The sequence below is a fragment of the Neofelis nebulosa genome, chromosome 1 (genome assembly GCF_028018385.1).
Source record: "Neofelis nebulosa isolate mNeoNeb1 chromosome 1, mNeoNeb1.pri, whole genome shotgun sequence".
In the NCBI taxonomy this organism is placed as follows: Eukaryota; Metazoa; Chordata; class Mammalia; order Carnivora; family Felidae; genus Neofelis; species Neofelis nebulosa.
Window position 1 is genome coordinate 110,365,115 of NC_080782.1, and position 22,856 is coordinate 110,387,970.

Here is a 22,856-nt window from a genome sequence, read left to right on the forward strand (position 1 = left end):
GATCATCAAGTAAAATTAACCAGAAAAATAAAACTTCTAGTTATTGTCCCAGCAAAAGATGAGCTTATTCAGGAAGCGCAGAGAATTTCAACCCAAAACAAGCTACAGCAAAACCATACCCAAGTCCAGAGAACGTAGGAGAGGTCAGCTCTTTTGTAGATCAAAAACGGAAGTTAGGAAGGCTGTTATAAACAACAAGCGCATTGCAGTAAACTGGGAGTTGGAAGTATAGTGGTTTCTCATTGGCTGAGTTGTGACAATGTGCTATGGGTGGGGTTGTTGCAGGGGAAAGTTGGAGCAAGGAGGAAGTAAGCCTCCCTTCTTTCTGTGGGGTAGTAAAGTAGTATCCACATTGAAGTTCCATCTTTTCCTTTTGAGTCTTCAATTGAGGACAAGTGGTAAAGTGACAGCTCCGCTTGCTGAATCTTTTGACTCCGGTTTAGTGGGGTGTCTTCCCATTGCCAAAAAGCCTTTCCCGGAACCCCCACGAAATGAGTGGGTCAGTCAGTCAGCCCTTCTGCTCTGTAGGTGGAAGACGACCAGGTGTCCAAGGTGACTCCATGGTCCACACTAGCTTTATCAGATTCTGTCACCAGTTGTCGGTGTCACCCAATTCAGAGAACACATTTCCAAGCTCTATGGGAGTTTCCCTTGAAGCCTTTCTCTCTCCTTGAAGTAGAAGGTTATACTTCTCATTTCTTTCCTGAAGGGGGAGCTGGGACTCACAGCAAGATAAGTTCTATCTTCAAAGAAATCTTTTTATCAAACTCATTAATCCCTTTCTCTGATCCCCTTCTATATCTGTGATGTCACTGATGGGTCTGCTATTAGGGTTCTCCAGAGAAACAGTCAATGGGATTAGAACACACACACACACACACACACACACACAATCTAGGATGAGCACTCCAGCTCTTCCTCCCTTCAATGACGTCAGGAAGCATCGTGGTCTGAAGGCGCTCTCAGCCTTCCTCGGCTCTCCGTTTTTTTCTCAGGACATTTCCTCTAATAAAATTCTTTCTTGTTTAATCCACTCTTGGCATCTGCTTCTCTAAAGACCCACCCAAAGATAGTTATATTTGTTTCTAATTATTCTTCCAAGTAATCTACAAGAGCATTTTGCTTCATCTTTGTCAGCATTTGATAGTTTCAAACTCTACTACTTTGAAAAATGCAGAGAATGTGAAAAGAGAAGCCTCGAGATCCTACTGCAGGGAGGATAAGATTATTTCCTGCATTTCAGATAGGAAACATTTTCCTTTGGAATTTTGTTTATAAATATCGCCCATATTCTAATTTATTTATTGTTAGCATCAAATCCTATTTCAGGTACATTATGGTTACGTGCTATTATGTGGTTGGTTTGAGGTTCTAAGTACCTGGATGATATTCTTTTGGGAAAACATTTGAAATTCCAAACAGTTGGCTCATAACTACCTACGTATGCACACTCTAAGCTGGGGGTGGCCTGTATTTATACATAGTCTATAAATATGGTAGAGTATAAAACGTAGGGAAGTAAGACATCAATATCATAACAAGCTAAAGGGAAAAAAATGAAGTGTGATCACTGAGATACTTCCTAGCAGCAACTTGATATGCCAGTGAATTTCTAGTTGTTTAAGTAGAGAGACATTTTATTTAAGCAAAATCTTACAGAGACCTAGTGTGTAAAATAGATAAAAAGCAACAGTGCTTTGGCTTCAGTAAAGATAGAGGTTGGAGCTGGTATACTCGGTCCACCCTAGCAGTATGACAGCTGCGGGAGAGCTCCATGGAACCTCTGGTCTACAGAGCACGTATGAAACCACTGTTAAATAGCACTCTGTGTCTTTGGTTGCTAAGTAAATCCAATAGTCCTGCTTAAACATATCCTGGATGTTATGGAAGTGGGGCGGGCACTAGCCAGAAATGAAACAAATATGTGTATTTTTTGTTTTAATTCTAGCACAATTAACATACAGTATTATGTTAGTTTCAGTTGTACAACTCAATGCTCATCATGGTAAGTGTACTTTTAATCCCCTTCACCTATTTCATCCCATCCCTCTGGTCACCTCCCAATGGGTCTGTTTCCTAGTAAAAAGTCTATTTTTTTGGTTTGTCTATTTTTTTTGTTGTTTTGTTGCTTAAATTCCACACATGAGTGAAATCGTATGGTATTTGTCTTTCTCTGACTTATTTCACTTAGCATTATAATCTCTAGATCCATCCATGTTGTTGCAAATGGCAAGATTTCATCCTTTTTTATGGCTGAGAACATTCCATTGAATATACACATATACCACATCATCCATTCATTTATGGATGTACTTCCACATCTTGGCTATTGTAAATAATGTTGCAATGAACATAGGGATGCATATATCTTTTTGAATTAGTGTTTTTGTATTCTTTGGGTAGATACCCAGTAGTGCAATTGCTGCATTATATGGCAATTCTATTTTTAAATTTTTAAGGAAACTCCGTACTATTTTCCACAGTGGCTGTACTACTTTGCATTCCCACCAACAACGCACAGGGATTCCTTTTTCCCCACATCCTCACCAGCATGTGTTGTTTCTTGTATTTCTGATTTTAATCACTCTGACAGGTGTGAGGTGGTATCTTATAGATTTGCATTTCTCTGATAATGGCTGATACTGAGTATCTTTTCATATGTTTCTTGGCCATCTGTATGTCCTTGAAGAAATGTCTGTTTGTGTATTCTGCCTATTTTAATCGGATTATTTTTTAATTTTATTTATTTACTTTTTTGGGTGCTGAGTTGTATAAGTTCTGTACATATTTTGGATATGTCATTTGTAAATATCTTCTCCCTTTCAGTAGTTTGACCTTTAGCATTGTTGATTGTTTCTTTGCTGTGCAGAAGCTTTTTTTTTTTTTTAATGTAGTCCCAATAATTTACTTTTGCTTTTGTTTCCCTTGCCTCAGGAGATATATTTAGAAAAATGTTGCTATGGGCAGTGTCAGAGACATTACTGCCTGTGCTCTCTTTTACAATTTTAATGATTTCAGGTCTCACATTTAGGTCTTTTTTTGAGGGGAGGTGCAGAGAGAGGGAGAGAGAGAGAATCCCAAGAAGGGCTTAAACTCATGAACCATGAGGTCATGACCTGAGCCGAAACCAAGAGTCATATGCTTAACCACCCAGGCACCCCTCACATTTAGGTCTTAAATCCATTTTGAGTTTATTTTTGTGTATGGTGTAAGAAAGTGGTCTAGCTTCATTTATATGCATGTAGCTGTTCAGTTTTCCCAACACCATTTGTATTGAAGACAATATCTTTTTCCCATTGCATATTTTTGCCTCCTTTGTCAAAGATTAATTAGCCATATAATTGTGGGTTTGTTTCTGGATTTTCTATTCTGTTCCATTGATCTACATGTTTATTTTTATGTCAAGTATCATACTATTTGATTACTACTGCTTTGACGTGTGTCTTGAAATCTGGGTTTGTGATACCTCCAGGTTTGTTTTTCTTTTCCAAGATTGCTTTACCTATTCAGGATTTTTTGTGGTTCCATACAAATTTTAGGATTGTTCTAGTTCTATGAAAAATGCTGTTGGTATTTTGATAGGTACTGCATACAATCTGTAGACTGCCTTGGATAGTAGGGACATTTTAACAATATTTGTTCTCTCAATCCATGAGTATGGAATATCTTTCCATTTGTTTGTGTCCCCTTCTGTTTCTTTTATCAGTGTTTTATAGTTTTCAGAGTACAGGTCTTTCACCTCCTTGGTTAACTTTATTCCTAGATATTTTATTATTTTTGGTGCAATTGTAAATGGAATTGTTTTCTTAATTATTTCTCTTTCTGCTACCTCATTATTAGTGTAAAGAAATGCAACAAATTTATGTCTATTGATTTCATATTCTGTGACCTTACTGAATTCATTTATGAGTTGTAATAGTTTTTTTTCTTTAGTGGAGTCTTTAGGGTTTTCTACATATAGTATGCCATCTGCAAATAATGAAAACTTGATTTCTTTCTTACCAATTTGGATGCCTTTTATTTCTTTTTCTTGTCTGATTGCTGTGGCTAGAACTTCCAGTATTATGTTGAATAGAAGTGGTAAGAGTGGATATCCTTGTCTTGTTCCTGATCCTAGGAGAAAAACTCTCAGTTTTTCACCACTGAATATGGTAATATTTTAAACATATTATAACTAATCTGTGAATTCTTCCTAAATCAGATGCCATATGTTGCCCTCTTAGCCTTTAGAGTCATTTATTGCTTTTCCCTGCTCAGTTTCGTTACTCAGCAGGTAAATCCCTGCAGGCTATAGTTTCTCAGATTCCTGTGACAACTGGTTTCTGTTGGGTTTGGCCAACAGGAAGTCAAGGCAGGAGATTGTAGACAGAGAGAGAAGGGGAAGGCAGGGTATTTCTCCTCCATTCTCCCCAGCCCCAGCCCTCCCACTCAACCCCTCCTGACCTTAGGTGATATCCCTATCAGGGACTAACAGGGACTCTGCCTCCTTAGGGGCTCCAGCTTCCCTAGACTGGTATGCTATGGGTTTAGCCTCCACTGATAACAAAAAACTAAGAACCATTTATGATAGAAAAATCTTAAAACTGAGAAAAGTCTGTCTATTGACTTAGGGATTTTCCCCCTGAGAATTGGAAAGGGGAAGAAACATCATTTGAAGCACTGTTTGAAAATCATGGCCCCACTAAAACAAATTTAATATTTAGACTCTAAGAGTCTTTGGATTATAAGACAAGTCTGTGTTGAGGATCATTCCAGTTGGAATCTGGGGCCATTTTGAATCTCTCTCCATAGTAGCAGTGGTCTGGAGAGGAATAAGTGACCCTACTGGGCTGCTTTAGCCCTTTCTCTGTCATCCAGAATTTCCCTACCTGGGAAATAGAGAACATAATGATTCTCTGAAGGGTTTATAGTATTTGAGTATTCTACATTTACTTTTCTCCTGTTTTATATATGGGATCTATATTAATTTGATCTCTCCATTCTGGAAAGAGCAGGGACTATAACACATTTAGCTTAATGTCTCAAGATGCTGAGAGCTTTTAAGGAGAAGGTATAAAGGGATTGGTCTTCCTGAGCAAACAGGTGCAAACAAAAGGCAAAGATGGTAGCCATTAGGTGAGAAAGGACTTTTTCCTCCTCTTTCATATACAATCTTTATTCTGAATGTCATTTGTGAAGTTGACTAGAAAGACCATGGGCTAGCTCCTTTGCCATCAATAAAATCTGCTAGAATTCTGTGAAATGGACTTCTCTTTATCTACCTGTAATTTAACCCAAGATCTCAAAGGCTCACATCTGTTGAGCAGGTAGTCCTGGCCTTCATAATAAAAGGTTTTATACATTTTCAAAAAACCTACTTTGGGACTAGACATCATCTTGTTTATATCTAACTGGTGAAAATTAGAGGAAAAATTCTCTTAATTTTGGTAAGAAAGACCAAATCTAAGCTGCTGGCATCATTCTTGCCTGCCTCGTGTTGCCATAATCTAGGTTCACATCCCTGTGAATCTGTGGCTCAGTACCTGAACCAAGGAGAATGAAGCTTGTGACTAAGGTAGGCACCTTCTCTCCACTAGTATCAGCATGTGGAATCTGAAATGATCTGTGGACCTGGGTGTGGGGTGTGCTGCGGCCTATTTGCTTACCTCCACCGTCTGTCCTAGGCCTGACTAGGATTCTGCTCTCTTTCCATGTGGCTACCCTGATTGTCTGTTGAAATCAGAGCCCTACCCTAAGTTCAGCATTTTGTACAGGGCTGGACTTAAAGTCTTGCCTGCTCTCTCCTCCTGCTTGAGTTCCTCCTTCAACCAGATGAACAACTTTCCTGCTTATTCCCAAAGCAAGATGCTGCTCTACACCTAGAAACCAGGGTGCACTGCTGACCTGAGGTGCCTACTTTCCAGATTCCAATCCACAACTCACTTCCATGGGTATCAGTTCTACCTGGGACATCACAATGTGGACCATTGGCCCTTCTTCTGGGGACTCATCCTACAACCTAGTCAGTTCTCTTGTAGCCCCAGCCTCAGTCATTACTACTCTCTTGCTGACTGAGATTAGCTTCTCAGCATAGATTCCCAGGCTAACACCACCTCATGCTTGACAAATGAGCACTGATATCCAGGTAGTCAAAAAGAGATATAATATTCAGGTCTATTTGCACCAATATCAATTTATGTATGTAAATACAGTCTAAATGTGTGTGTATATACATTTTAAAATGGAAATCCCATTTTTTTCCTGATAGAATGAGATTGTTATAAAAAAGTCACAGAGGCTGTATAAGCTCTCCCTGCCACAAGGGATCCCTTGATTAATACTGTTAACCATTTATAGTGATATAATTCTCCCAGACCATTTTTATGGAAGTGTAAATTTAAATATCTATTATTCATATTTAAATATATAACATATATTTAAAACAGAAATTGGATTATAATTTTCTGTAATCTGCTTTTCATTTTAACTTTATCATTTGTTGTTAGACATCAGTCTGCCCTCATTTTATTCATTTTTTTTTTAGTGTTTATTTTTGAAAGAAAGAGCACGAGTGGGGGAGGGGCAGAGAGAGAGGGAGACAAAGAATCCAAAGCAGGCTTCAGGCTTTGAGCTGTCAGCAGATAGCCTGATGAGGGGCTCGAACCCATTGACCGTGAGATCATGACCTGAGCCGAAGTCGGACACTTAACCGACCAAGTCACCCAGGAATCCCCAGCCTGCCCTCATTTTAAATCTGGACTCAGTTTGGCTCAACTTCAGAATATTCTGTGATTTAAGTACAAAGGAATAATTCTTCCTCCTTTTTTATAGTCTTTTGGGGGGCATGTTTGTTAAATTATTTATAGTGATAGATTTTACAGAAATAGATGTTTTTCATTGAGACCATCAAAACCTTCAGTGCTTTAATGATTCTGCTGATTAAGTGGAAAACACATGAAGGCATGTCAACCTGCCAAGCAAAAGAAAATGCTATCTCTCCCTAATGTAAATGGATTATCTAAAGGCCCCGTCTCCCACAGCATCAAGTTAGGGTGTTTCATGCTCTAAAGACCAGGTAGGTATTACCTTGCACAGTTCGTGTAGAATGCTGGACTTTCAAGACGAAGAACCAAATTTTAAAACTGTCATAAATCTGAGCCTGGCTTTCAGAAGGCAAGAATGCTATTTTTAGTGTGTCTGGATTGCGGTCTTTCCCTTTGGTACTTGATGATGACTGCACAGTAAGAATGAAAAATGAAACTTCTGGAGATTGGATAGCTAAGGAGATTGAAAATAACACCCAGACAGTGGAGCCTTTGGGTCACTAATTTGAATTCAGTTCAGATCAGTGATGACTACAAATTGTTCTGTCTGATGGCAGTGAGGCTTGCAGGAGATACATTCCTCATCCTTATCTGTGTTAATTATGTCTCTGTGTTTGTTGGAGCCAGGAATGCAGGTTTTAGATTGTAATCCCCTAGAGGACAGGGACCGTATCTGCATAATGCACTTTCCACACCCTCACTTAACATGATTGGTGATTAGATCATTTTGATTAGGCAGATGAAGAAGTAAGTGCTCTTTCTGAGGTGAGCTGGCTGGTGTGAAGTTGTGACAATCGAGCATTCCTGTGAAATATGAGAGTGACATCCCTTTCAGTTTGTTCTGGGTGGCCTTGGAAAGAGTTTAGTCCCACACAATGACAAATGATCTCCTTTTATAGTCCTGTCAGCAAACATTGCAGCTCAGACCCTGAAATTTAAAGACTCATCTCTTTTCCTTTTTTCTGATTTGCCCACATCTATTGGGGTTTAGCTCAACACCCACCATTTCCATGGTCCTCCTTGATCACTTTGGCACACCTCGATCATCACACATTATTATGAATTCCATCTATTTTGACTCTTAACTGCTATCCTCCACTGATAGTAATCTTTTTTGTGAATGTGTCCTATCTCCCTATATAGAGGCAAACTTTTTGAGGGTCAAGATCATATCTTACATCTTTTTGTAACCTCCCCAGCTACTAGTACAATGTTTGCAACAGTAGGTGTTAGTATTTGTAGATTTTGTTAATAACACTGTTAAAAATTTGAATAAAAGTCTTACAGAAAAGTTTGCATGGTTTTTTTGGGTTAGTTTTTTAATATTAGATTTTATTATATGAGCTATGCTTCGTTTCCAGCTCTTTTAATATCATGTTACCAGTGTTGTGGACGTGATACCCATACAGTCATACAGGTTGTATCCTGTAAAACTTTAGAGGGGCCTATTCACATAAACAATGATTGTGGTGATTGCCTCTGATGGTTCTGAAAAAATGGAAGTCAAAGAATGATAGCATTAGTGCTTCAAAATAAAACGTATATAAAACATGTGTTACTAACTAAAATAGTCTAGACAGGTAAGAGTAAATAAATCACTAAGGTTTAAATCTTTTTATTTTATTTCAGAGAGAGAGAGAGAGAGCATAAGCTAGATACAGGGTGGGGGTGGGAAGCAGGGAGAGAGAGAGAGAATCTTAAGCAGGCTCTGTGCTCAGTGCAGAGCCTGATGTAGGGCTCTATCCCATGACCCTGAAATCACGATCTGAGCCAAAATCAAGAGTTGGGCACTTAACCAACTGAGCCCCTCAGGTGCTCCATTACAGTGTGATTCTTAACACACTTGTTTTGGACCAAAAAGAAATATGATGGGGACAACATTTTTTAACAAGTGAATATTTCCACTACTTCTGTCCCCCTTTGCCCATTCCAGAAGGATTCTTTTTCCTTGAAGGTTCAGTTTATTTCCATTGTTAGCCTTCTACATAGAATTTGACTTTTGTCAATCCAGTTCTGTGGCTTTTGTGAGGCAGAATCAGAAGACTATTGAGACAGACGGGGCTAGAGAGCAGGGAGGACAAGGGAAGGAAAAACAACCCAGGGGCCTGACTGTTGGGCTGGATAGGAGATTGAAAGAATAAGAAGCTCTGGTCCAGGGTAGAATGGTGGGGGGGGGGGGGGGTGGAGAAGAGAGAGAGGAGTGGGCAAAGTGTTTCAGGAAGTGCTGCAGATATGATGTGGATTCCCTTTAATGCTTGCATGTTGGAATAGGCTAGGTTCTGGGTGTAGTTGCAAGTTACAAACTACTAAATCTCCTTGGCTTAACACAACAAAAGTTCATTTCCTGCTCAAAGGCTGGTACAGGTCCCAGGGACTCTCCTGGGCAGGAGTCCTCCATACTGTGACTCAGTGGCCCCATCTGCTTTAATCTCATGGCTCTGCTGTCATAAGAATGGAGGGAGGGGAAAGAGGGCATGGAGCCCTTACAACCAGTCTTGCAAGCTTCAGCCAGGTAGGGACTTAGGCTCATAGCCAAGCTCCTAAAACTGGCCCCGAGGTCTACACAACTGCAAAGGGGCTTGAAAGCTGTCTTCCATGAGCCTGGAAGATGAGAATCATGGATAGGTAAGCTCTGCTAATATCTGCCGTGGGCTCTTTTGGGTTGTGCAAAATATGGGGATTGCTTTTACTTTTGGTGGCTGGACAGTATCTCTTACAGGTGATACCTCTCAGAGACTGGGTCACAAAGGGCCTTAGAATTCATTTGGCTTACACAGAAAGAGGAAACTATATGTAATAAAGCATTCTTAAGAGTTTCTGAAAAACACAGTAAGTAGTTGTCATCCTGCTAAGTATTGTAAGAGGTTTTAGAAGTTTTTGCCTGCTTGCTATCTCTCTCTTTTTTTCCTTTCGTGAGAAAATACCCACAAATACAATTACTCCCATGACTTATTCAGAGGAAGTTTTAAATTTGGTTTTATTTCCTTTGCTTCCTTGATACCCACTTTATTAGGCATCTTAAGATAGAGAAAAGGTTATAAATTCCCCTCAGCATCATTAAAAAGAAGCCTGTCCAGAATGACATAAATGTGATGGTCATTCATGATTCCTTTGAGCTTTATGACTCTACCAAGAAAATAAAAAATCTATACTGCAAATCCATAGGAGAAGCAAAGCTGGCAGGCTGTGCCTAATGTGATTTCTTAGCAAGTATATTTCAGAAGAGGACAAAAGAATATAGAAATGTGTACTTTTTTTTTTTTTTTTTTGAAAAACAGGAGGATAAGTTAGGAAACAATTTTCGACCTTTCTGCAATTTTCTCAACAGGAGCAACTATATTTTAGGAGAGAGCTTCTGATTATTTGTGTCTTGACAACATTTCAACAATTTCAACAGGTGATACATACCATTAACGACAACAAAAAACCTGGTTGCTGTAAATGAGAGCGAGAGAAGGCACGACTGAATACTTCAGTACGCAATTACATTTTCTGCATAATTAGCCATAAATTGAGCATCCAAACATAGATGCATGCGTAATTAATTATGACTTATTTAAAAGCACTCGGGTTGTGACACTTTGTTCTTCATTGCCTGCAAATCAAATTACTGAAGTTTTCATTTCATTGCAAAATAATTTTGCCTGCTTTATTATTTTTTTTAAATTTCAACTGAGATAGAGAGTTGATTACACATAAATAACTGATTCAGTAAGGGATCAGCGAAGGAAGGATAGGGAGGAATGCTATTTGGAGGCAAAAGATTGTAGAGCATTAGCAGAACTCATTCGGAAGGTGGCGGGGGCAAGTCAAGGCTGGGGGTGGGCATGCCTGAAGGATGGAAGATTTTCTCAGTGTTTTTGATTATGTTATCCTGGCCAAGAAAAGATACCATGTCAAGAGAAATAATACAGATGAAGTAAGTCTAACGATGAAGTGATCTGGAGCTGAAGCTAACACTGCCATCATTTAAAACATGTTTGGATGAAACATCCTGTCAACTAATGAATATTTTATTGTTAGGATATTTAGATCATGTGGATCCTAGAGTGTGTCTCTTTTCTAACAGAGTCCATTCATTATCTGAGGAAAATTGAGATACATTGCCTGGATACATGAGTTGTATACACGACTGCTTTTTCTCAAATGCTGTGTGATAACACCTCGAGAACTATGTCTACTGCAAGGGCTTTTGCCTGTTGGCAAGTGCCTTTTCTGGCACCATCAGCCATGAAAGCTGAGCAATTTATACCTGCCAGCCTTCTCCATCAATAGCCATCAGAACGGTGCTTCTTAACCTTTCCCATTAAGTATCCCTAATAATGTGGACATTAAATTGATACCTTTGGAAATCTGGGGCCATATTCCCACCACACCCCCTTAGAAAATGGGAAAATTCTGTATTAAAAATTCATGTGACTTTTCAAACTCTATATTTATGTCTGTTTTAACATAAAGAATAACATTTTAAGTAAGAAGCTGTGGGAAAACATAAACATGTTTTCCACCTAACCCCGGGATTAATGAGTGTGATTCTTTGCCAGGGAGTCTCTCCACTGGGGAGAACCAAGATGAGCGCTGGAGATCTAGCACAGCACGGCAGTTGTGGTGTCCATTTAATTTCTTTTATCTTAATATTCCGATAACCCAAACTCATAAATATCAGGATATAAATATCTGCAGACTTTTCAGAGTTTTATAAGCTGTGTCGACACTGCCCCAGAGGAGGTTCAGGGCATTTTCATGCAACTGTTGGTAAAATCTCCCTAATTGTATCTTCTCACTGAGGGCTGGTCAAGGCACTCCCGCAATGCGGCAGGCTGCAAGCGTCTGACCCATTTTTACCACCTCACTGAATACAGCAAGAAAATCAAGGGGCAGTTGCACTGGGGTGAGGCATTCTTGGTGAACAGTGCCTACTGCTTTAGTCAGACTGTGTAATGCTTTTGATGCACCTCACCATTCCCCCAGCATTTTGTCACAGATGTGATGCTATCGGTATCAATCCGGTATTCCCTGCCGTCTCGCGGCCCCTGCATCACTCTCCCCCCACGCTGTCCCCCTGGCCCCCGTCAAATAACAGCTTCTGCTTTTTTACTGAATTATTTATTTATTATTTATATTTATATTCAAATTAGTTAACATACACCAACAGGTTCAGTTGTTTAAAAATCACATTATGGGGGGGGGGGTGCCTGGGTGGCTCGGTTGGGCGTCCGACTTCGGCTCAGGTCATGAGGCTCAGGTCATGATCTCACGGTCCATGAGTTCGAGCCCCGCGTGGGGCTCTGTGCTGACAGCTCAGAGCCTGGAGTCTGTTTCAGATTCCGTGTCTCCCTCTCTCTCTGCCCCTCCCCTGTTCATGCTCTGTCTCTCTCTGTCTCAAACATAAACATTAAAAAAATTTTTTAAAAAATCACATTATGGGGGCGCCTGCGTGGCTCAGTCGGTTGGGCGACTGACTTCAGCTCAGGTCATGATCTCATAGCTCGTGAGTTCGAGCCCCGCGTTGGGCTCTGTGCTGACGGCTCAGAGCCTGGAGCCTGCTTCGGATTCTGTGTCTCCTTCTCTCTCTGCCCCTAACCGCTCGCATTCTGTCTCTGTCTCTTTCAAAAATAAATAAACATTAAAAAATAAATTAAAAAAAATCACATTATGGAGTTGGAAGTTTCTTCACCAGGTAGATTGATAGGAATATCATGACGCACACTGAAAATCAGCACAGGCCTTCTTCATGATAAATATAAGGAAAAAGAAAACAACAACTGTGGGGCAAAAATCCCTTTATCTTCGTCCTTTCTTTGAACGGTGAGGTAAAAAGGACTGGGTTAACCTTAGCTCCTCAGTCAGTTGGTTAAATGTATTTGGGTCACATCAAAGCGTGTAAAACAATGGAGGTCTTTGATGGGGGCACTTTTTCTAAATGTCCCCTTCCTCCCTCAGGCGCATCCAGACATTTCTGAAGTGGAGGATTCTCTGTCACGTACTCCTACTAATGGGCTTTATGGGAACAAGGGTTAGTGTCCATCTCTGCTTTGCCTCAAAAGAAGCTTCCCAAATGAGTCTTTCGGTTTATGGCGACGCCTTGGTTGGGGCGAGCTCCCCCTTCTCTTCTTCACCCACACTCTTGGTATCCACATCTCCCTTCTTCAGTTCTGGAGGGTTACAGATGCCCAGGAATCTTGGGTGATTATCCTCAATTCCTGGGTGAGCTCACCTTGATGACCCTTCTTCCCTTCGTTCTGGTCCACAAGACAGACTGCCCTTTTTTCTTCCCCACTTTGAAAACTCTGGGGACTCGCCCTTTTCCGATTGTAATCCCTCCTCTGCCTGCTGCCCTCCGGCCTCCCCCTTCCTCTATCTAGTCTTTAACCGGAAAGGATTTATGCACAGGCTTTGCTTGGTCCTATTCTCAGGATAGCACCTTCTTTGAGTTTTGTTCTTTCTCCATTTTGGCCAGAAGAAGAAAAAAAAAATGGCCTTGAGTATTGCTGAGAAAGTAGAAGGGAATAGAACCTATACAGATTAAGATTTCAAGATATAATCCAACCACCTTACAGGTTTTCCGCATATTTCTCCTGTCAATGTTAAGGTGACTTTGAAACTGACTTTGAAGGAAGCCTCTAGCAAATCTTTGTTTGAAAATGCTTTCATGGTCTCACCATTAGCCCACGCTTCTCTTAATCTGCAGCCTCTCTCAATATCCTGGCACTCATCTGAACAGTTTGAAAATCCCTGGAGAAGATTTTTAGGGCTCCTTGGAGCTCTGAAAAAATGGTCCTTGATTTTTGTCTTTGGGATAGGAAGAACACTGCTCTTTTTCGCCCTTGGTTCGTTTTCTAGAAGGAATAATTTTGTGGCAGGTCCTTATGCTACAGGGTATTAGTTTCCCTATATTTAGGGTGAAAATATAGGCCACCTCTCTTCACTAAATTAGACGCCCTGTATTGGCAAGGGACTTTTAAAATTGCTAATGGGGAGGAAAATTTTTCAGAGGAATGACAGGGAGGAAGGCTTCTGAGTCAGAGCCAACAGTTGAAGGACTGATCTCGAGCCTCTTGCCTGCCTTGGTGCAGAGTCTGTGCATCTCCAAAGGGAATATCTTGGATGCCTGGATCTGGACAAGGGCAAGGCAGCATCAAGGTCTGCCTTTAATAATAAGAGCCCTTCACACCCTGTTGATTCAAATCAAAGGGATCCACATCCGTTTTCACATCTCACTGATTATTTTGTATATGGCACTGCATGTTCATTTAGGCTCAAAATTGCATCCATATATTTCTGGCTTTCCATGATCTCTTTTGCTCCATTTGCTCTTCTGAAATATTTCCAATTATTTGGGTGCCCAATTGTTCGTGAAGTGGTCGCTCAGTGTGTGCCGAAAAGGCATTTTTCGAAAAAAAGATTTATCATCATCATCGTGTCATATGCTGATTTCAAAAAGACCCGACCATTTAAGCTCATTGAGGTATTCAGTGGTTTCCCTCTTTCCAAACTTTGAAATAATCTTTCTTTCGAATCTTTTAGTGATTTTTCTTTTGTGGTTGATGAGGAAGACCTCAACCGGTGAGTTGCAATAAGAGAGTATGATATTAGGTCAGCGGGTTCCAAGGGACCTTGAATGGAGGAAGTAGATTCAGGGACAACTAAATCTTTACTTCATAAACCAAGAGATTCAAGTGTTCTTTGGTGATGAGAATTAATGAGAATAATGAGATTAGTTAATATCTTCTTCAGCCTCTTGTTACAGTCTTCAGACATCCCGTGTTTTCTTATACAATAAACAGAAGGACTTGAAAATAACTTGCAATGCCTCATTCTCAGAGCAAAATGTGGTCAGATTCACCTTAGGTGATATGTAGGATCTGTGGTATTTCATATTGGTCTGATCAGTTGATGCTGGTCACAAGGGGAGGCCCCAGGTGATAGCACTCACCTCGAAATATCTAGCAAAGCTTGGATTGTGCAGTGCTCGGTGCTACTGCTAGGACAGAGTGCCTTTGTGCAAACTGTAAAAAACCTACTTCTTTGGGCAGATGAATTACAAAAAAATCACTCATTCTTCAGGGTGGATGCACCCCCTCCCAGAGGTTGGGCTGGATTTTAGCCCCAAGTACCTTTGTGCGGTGGTCTAGGCCACATGCTTTGAGGGTCCCAGTTGGTGGTCCTGGCAAGAGCGTTGCAGCAATGAAGATGCCACGAGCAGAGAGGAGGCCAGAAGCACAATGGGCCAGAAAGAGGGGAGGAGGGAATAATAACAGATTCTTCCTGGTGCTAGTTCCGGGTACTGAGAGAGTTGGAGGAAGTTGAAACTGGGAGGGTGTTGTGAACCACGGAAATGAGCAAAGTGCTCTTCCTCCTCTAAGACTTGCTTGGACTGCCAGTTTTGGAACCTGAAAGGAGACGTCCATTCCTTTGCGCCCACGTTGTCCACGTCTGTCCTCTTAACTTTCCCCAGGCCTAAAGGGTCATGGCTATGGAATGCAATCACATTCTTTTAACATTAGACCCTATTTATGCTTCAAATTATAGATTCAGGCAAGTAAAAATCTAAGTTATGTTTGAGGTGTCTTCTCTATGTTCTTTCTCCTGTAGCACTCTATCTATGTCCTTATATTCTTGAACTTCCCCGTCCCTCTCCCACCCAGTTCAGGGCCCACCCCCTGCCAAACCTCCCTGATTTCCTCCAGCTCCATGCAGACATCTCTGAACATCCATTACACTCTCATCTGCACCAGAGATTTACTGTCCTCAAGCTATTTTATGTGTTTAAATGTTTCTCTTCCAGAAGACTGTCTGTTTTCTGAGGGCGGGGGCTGCATTTCTGTAACTGCACTCACATCTCTGATGTGTCTTGCAAATAGGAAGTGCTCGCTAAACTTTAAGGCTCCTGGTTTGGCTAATGCTCCAGTCACCTGTTTTCACTTGCAACCTCAGGAAGCCTTCAGTGAGGCACAGCTCACTCAAACTGTGGGTGTGGCACAGCATCCTGGTCGGCCAGCAGTCTACCTGGAATGTATATGAGTCCCACCTCTCCCAGCAAGGCAGGAAGTGATCTTGAAGTGGGTGGGATGTGAGGTCCTTGACCAGATCTCTGACTGGAGAGTGCACAATGGGGCTGAGGAAAAGTTCCTTCATTGTAGTCCTTACCAGAATCAACTGTAAGTTGAGGTATTTATGAGCCACTACCTGAATGCTCCTGCTCTTAGGGGGAAGACAGAAAGCAGCCTCAATGAAGGTCACCTGCTTCGTCTGTTCTCTTTCAGGACCTATCCCTCATGGTGCAAGGTGCCTGTCTCAGAGAATGAAGTGCCTATGTGGTGAGTGTACCCTGGGGAAGGGGGTGCCCAAGAGCTCTCCTTCCTTTACCATGACATCGTTTCTGGACAAGCTCCTGGCTACTGAGACAAGGTTACATGGATCAGTGGGAGAAAGCAGGATCAGAACCCAGAACCTCCAAATCCAAGACCTTGTGGGACTCCGGTTCATTCCTTTCTAAATATAAAGCTGAAGTAATTACCGATCAAATGTGCCACTGAGATGAATAATGAAAAGCTAATAATTGTTTTCCTTCCCTTTTAAAGAAACACACCACACTCAGACACCCGTTTACAGATATTTTCAGTTAAAATGTCACACAATATTTGTTATACCAGCAGGAGAATGGAAATTGAGTTGGCAGTGAAGCGTTGCAGTGACAACTGTTACCTTGGAAACTGTAGTAAGCAATCATAATTACAATTAGCAAGACTCGCACAATGTATACATAAATATTCACGTGCCAGAGAGGAGCATCACGTACACCAGGCAGCAGAGCAAACGGAGGGACCGTCACTTCTTTCTCTTTGACATGTCCTTGAAGAGATGTAGCTTTTGTTAGCTTTTTGCAACTTCTTCGCATTTAGGTAAACATATTTCCTTATGTGCTGGTTTTGGGGTTTGTAACATAATAACGTTGGACACGGAGAGGATTACTTGGAAGCTTCAACTGACCCTTAGCCGAGGTATGACCAGTCCTAAATGGACTTTTAAGCAAATCTCAATCTCAGAAGAAAATAAGGCAATTGTAAATAATAAATGGTGCTATAGCACAATTATGAGGGTGCTCTAGGGAAAAGCGCTGCGGCCCAGAAGGAGTGGTTAAAACGTGATTTAATCATCCACTGCAACTTGACTCCTGGTTTCCTCTTTATTGCCATGGAAGTGTCCCTTTTGATTCAGACTTCTCTGTCAAATCGCGAAAGACGTCAGAGAGTGCGTGAGTGATAGAATTGTTTTCACTCAGACACACCAGGGCTGTCCTAGCCTCTGAATTTTTTCATGACTAAGGGAGAAAAGGCAGTTAAGTCAACAGCGTATGTGTGTCTGTATTTCTGCACACTTGTGGGAACAAAGCTTTGAAGGTAAATAAATCTTAGCAAAACCAGTGGTTTTTTTTTCAGGGCCAGAGGGCACACCAAAAACTCTTCTTCTGTACACGGCAGAGTTTTCTGTTCAGCTTGTCTGAGCATGTTGGCTGCCTGGGGCTTTCCGGATAAATACACTTTGCAAGTAGTTGCCATGATGTGAGGGGCAAAGAGGAGAAGAAATGTTGACGTGCTTCCCTGGAGAGTGGAGGTCTTGACCTGAGCTTGAAAGAAGTCTGCTAAAATGAATAGAAGAAAGTGACCTTGGCATAGATGCCAAAATAATTGGATGAACTCACATTCCAGGCAGCAGCCTCCATATGGAGCAACAGGGAAGGATGGTCAAAGCGAGGACAGTGGATGCCTGGCAAACTGTCTTCCCTCTCTGGATCACATCAAATCCTGAATGTGGGCTTTCCACAGGAGCCCTGTTCTCTTGGCAAAGATGCCAAGTCATATGCTGTGCTTCCCTCTGACCCACAAGTTATGAGGTCATGCCTGCTGTCTGGATGATTCTGGTCTTTAGGAGCTAGACCAGAAGTCAGCCGTGGTGCTGACCCTCTTCCTCCTAATGTCACCAACCCTCCGCAATCTTAGGCTGCCTGTCTCAGAGAATAAAAGGTCACTGGCATTATGAAGGATCCCGGCAGTCATAACCAAGTTACAAAAGTGACAAGTGAAATGTGTTTGGTTCCCCCATCGTAATTCAATGCAAGGCAGGGAAAGAAACTTGTTTCAGTTACAATGAAAACTTCATCTACTACTCTCTGCTTTCACTTGAGTTGTAATTGCTTATTTGAAGCCCAATACTGTGCTAAGTTCTCTACATGAGACAAAAAGAAAGATGTCAGGATTTCTTCCTTTATTTATTATTATTTAGTAGTAGTAGTAGTATTTAAACAATTTATTAATGCTTATTTATTTTTGAGAGAGAGAGAGAACACAAGGAGCAGAGAGAGAGGGAAACACAGAATCTGAAGCAGGCTCTAGGCTCTAAGCTCTCAGCACAGAGCCCAATGTGAGGCTCGAACTCATGAACCCCAAGATCATGACCTGAGCTAAAATCGATGCTTCACTGACTGAGCCACCCAGGCACCCCACGTTTTCTTCCTTTAAAAGAACTTATGATCTAGTTGGGCTGAAGGGCTTAGGAAACCCAAATAATTAGTAAAGCAAATGGTATCTACCAACTATCGTTTAGTGTGAAAGTGTTCAGCAAGAAAGAGATTGGTAAGGTCTGAGATAATTGAGAAAAACATCACGAAGGTGGCATTTGGAAAAGGCCTTGCACATTGTGGAACTGGCAGAGATAGACAGTGTGTGTAGGGTAGAGAGTGCCAGGAGGAAGCCTGTTGAGCAGAGCCACGGGGATTACTACAGCAGAGCTCATGACTGCCACCATTTTAACAGTGTGCTGGTCTATGGGAATAATGTTCCAAATGGTGTCTGAGTTTTGCTCTCTAAAGCTCTTTCCTGTTGGAAATCTCTACCCTGAGCACTCACCTGTTCTGCTCTGAATTTAAGTAATTTGACCCTTTCAACCTCCCTTATACCTTGATTTTCCTATTACTTCCCCCCCCCAAAATGGGGGGGGGAACAACACCCCCTTTATTAATGTAAGAATATAGTAATTAACTATACAGTTGATGAACATAGGCTACTGGTGTAGAAACATGATTAGTCCTTAAATATGGCCCCAAGGTGGGGCACATGGGTGGCTCAATTGGTTAAGTATCCCACTTTGGCTCAGGTTACAATCTCATGGTTTGTGAGTTTGAACCCACATCAAGCCTGTGAGCCTGCTTCGGAGCTTCTGTCTCCCTCTCTCTCTGCCTCTATCCCATGCGTGTACGCACGTGTATGTGTGTGTGCGTGCATGCATGTGCACACGGGTGCTCTCTCAAAAATAAATAAACATTAAAAAGGAACCCTGGGACTTAAAATAATGGCCCTAAGGCAATATAAAAGATAACCATCTGGTAAATAACACTAGGCTGCCACATCCTTAGTCACTTATCATTTTATAAATTATATTATTAAAGAAATACATGCATGTGGTAAAAAGAAAAATCACACAAGAATTCATGATGAAAAGCAACACTCTTTCAACCTTCTTTTCTCTATCCCAATCCAGCCTCCAGAAGCAACCTCTTATGCTCATGCCTTTGAGTTCAAGCCTTCTAATAATTACCTCCATACCTCTAAATAATATACTTCCATTTCTTGATTTTTTAAAAAAGCTTTAGGCAATATATGTTGACTCTCAGCCATGAAAGACCAAGACTTAGCTCATTTGTATTGCACCCCACCTTTCCACTCCTGCAGTGTTTGATCTTTATATTGTTTACTTTTGAGTTATTTTATTAGATAACTTTGTGATATTAGGTATTATATTTATGTCTCTCTGATTCCCACTTTATCCTCTTTATTACATTTCTCTATTCCACCCCTCCCTTGCCAACTCCCACCTCATCCCAGCCACGTCTTCACTTTTACATTTTCAAGATGGTTAACATTTACATCTGTTCTGAAACCATAATTAACTTTTATGAGCTTTTGCTATAGATTGAAAATCAAAGAACAGCACTGACATTATTATAACTGTGTGAAGATTGCTCACTGCAAAGCCAAGTTGTATGTTAGGATTGCATTTCCTTCTTTATGAGCTCAATGAAATGTCCTCTGGACTACTCAAGATACAATGGCTGTAGCTTCAAGGTCAAAAGGTTTCTCTTGCCTTACATTGCTACAATTGCTTGAAGTTGTAGAAGGCTTTGCAAGTGAACCATGAATTTCTGAAACATCTTTTGATTGTTGCTTCTGTTAGCTTTTTTTCCCTGGAGTTTCTAATGGACTCATTGCCCATTCATATTGAAAAGACAAGGACTAAGTAGGTGATATAGGTCTCCTCTGCTCTATACATGAACATCTTCAGCTTGATCACAGTGTACAGGTCTGGGGTCCATCAATGGCAGGTTTTGCTCTGGGGTAAGCAGGTCAGACCCCCTACCTCAGGTCAAAATGTGGAGAGCGTATCTCTGAGCAGAAACATCCAACACAGAATCTTGGCTTCTCCCAATCAATATTTATTCAGTTTCCTTAAAGAGGAGCCCTCCAGAATTTTTGTCAGGGATGCTGGGCTGTGTGTAGCAAGAGGAGAGAAGAAGAGGGAGATGGTACTCCCTGACACAACTGTTTTGTGTATAGATGTTCAAAGAATCCTCTGTTAGCCCAATGTATGACCATGCCCTGCCATCTTAAATGTCAACTCTAGGCTCGGAGGCTTACAGGGAAGCCTCAGGGAAGATCTCTGCAATCTCCTAAATTAGATGCTTTGGAATGTGGTTCCGTGTGTCTGTTTCATCTATCGGCATGTCCCCTTCCTCTTTTCATCTTCTAGAAATTTGTTTGAAATGTCTCATCCCCTGATTATCCACTTTCCCATTCTTTTCAGGGGTTCAGAAAATGCATGGCTATAAAACTCACTCAACCCTCTTGAACAGGTCGTACTTCTGTTCATGGAACCGCTTTTATCCCTTTATCTCTAAAACATTTAAGTCTTCATATTAGTTTTCCATCGCTGCTGTAATAAATTACCCAAACATAGTGGCATAACACAAGTTTAGTCTCTGACACTTTCGGAGGCCAAGATCTGAAATGAGTTTTGCAGGGCTAAAACAAAGGTGTGAAATCAAGGGCTGTTCCTACTGCAGGATCCAGGAGACAATCTGTTCCTTGGCTCTTCTACTTTCTGGTGGCTGTGGCATTCCTTAGCTCTTGGCTACATCTTCTGCCAACTTCTCGCTTCCATTGTCACATCCACAGCTACTTCTTCTATAGTCAAATCTCCCTCTGCCTTCCTCTTACAAGGACACTGTGATTACATTTAGGGCCTGCCTAGGTAATCTAGGATAATCTCCCTGTCTCAAGACTCTTAATTTAATCACATCTGCCAAGTCCCTTCTGCCGTTTACATAACATTCATAGGTTCTGGGAATAAAGACTTGGATATCTTGGGGGGCCAGCTCTCCCTCTTTTGTTACCACATACATCCAGCCAGTGATTGAGTGCCATGGATTGATTGCTACATTGGCTCTCAACTCTGAATGCACGTCAGAATTCCCTGGAGAGTTTTGAAAAATATCATGGTCTTGGCTCCACTTTGCGGCTAAGAGAATTCAAAGTTCCAGGGAGTTAGAGCTACATGTTATTATTATTATTCTTTTTTTTTTTTTAATTTTTTTTTCAACGTTTTTTATTTATTTTTGGGACAGAGAGAGACAGAGCATGAATGGGGGAGGGGCAGAGAGAGAGGGAAACACAGAATCGGAAACAGGCTCCAGGCTCCGAGCCATCAGCCCAGAGCCTGACGCGGGGCTCGAACTCACGGACCGCGAGATTGTGACCTGGCTGAAGTCGGACGCTTAACCGACTGCGCCACCCAGGCACCCCTATTCTTAAAAAAATTTTTATGTTGGTAAAATTTCCTACTTGTCAAAAAGGTGCAAGAAGCCATGCTGCACCATTTTCTTTATCATTCTCTCAATTTTTTTTCTGAATCTTTTGAGAGTGAGTCCTTTATCCCTACAAGTCCTTCAGTATGTACTTCCTAAAATTCATAATATTCTCTGGGGAGCCTGGGTGGCTCAGGTAGTTAAGCATCCCAATTTCAGCTCAGGTCATGATCTCATGCTTCTTGGGTTCGAGCCCCAGGTCCAACTCTGAGCTGACAGCACAGAGCCTGCTTTGGATCCTCTCTGCCTCCCTCTCTTTCTGCCCCTCCCTAGCTCTCTCTCTCTGTCATAAATAAATAAACATTAAAAAAAAAAAGAATATTCTATTTCATGACCACAGTGGCATTACTCGAATAAGGGATTTAACATAGACACAATGCAGTTTGCTCTGCCTGCCCTCCACCCCCGGGGAATATATGTGATGATATCAGGAGTGCAAACCTCCTTTTTATTGTTTCCACTTGCCTAGAAAAGTTTTGCTCGTTCCTTTCTTTTCAGCTTTTGTGAATTCCTTTGTATTGCATTTCCTGAGTAGAGCATGTACTTGGGTCTTGCTTTGTGAGCCAGATAGAGAATCTTTTAACAAGTGAATTAAGGTTTATTATACATATTTACCGATACAGTTGATGGTCTCAACTCTGCCATATTATTTTGTATTATTATTATTATGTTTATGTTTATGTTAGATTTGCTGTTTCTCTATACAATTTGTTTTCATTTGTTTCAAAACTATTTTGGTATTTAGGATGATAAATAGTTTTGTTTCAGAAATTATTTTTGAACTTACATCTTTTTTATTTAATTTTTTTAACATTTATTAATTTTTGAGAGACAGAAAATGAGTAGGGGAGGAGCAGAGAGAGATGGAGACACAGAATTTGAAGCAGGCTCCAGCTATGAGCTGTCATCACAGACCCTGACATGGGGCTCGAACATGCTAACCACGAGATCATGACCTGAGCTGAAATCAGATGCTTAACTGAGATACCCAGGTGCCCCTTTGTACTTATACCTTTAAGAAATTGCTCCTAGTGACACCCTTTAGGGTAGCTACTATTAAAAACCCAGAACACCGTAAGTGTTGGCAGGGATATGGAGAAGTTGTGCATTGTTGGTGGGACTGTGAAAGGGTG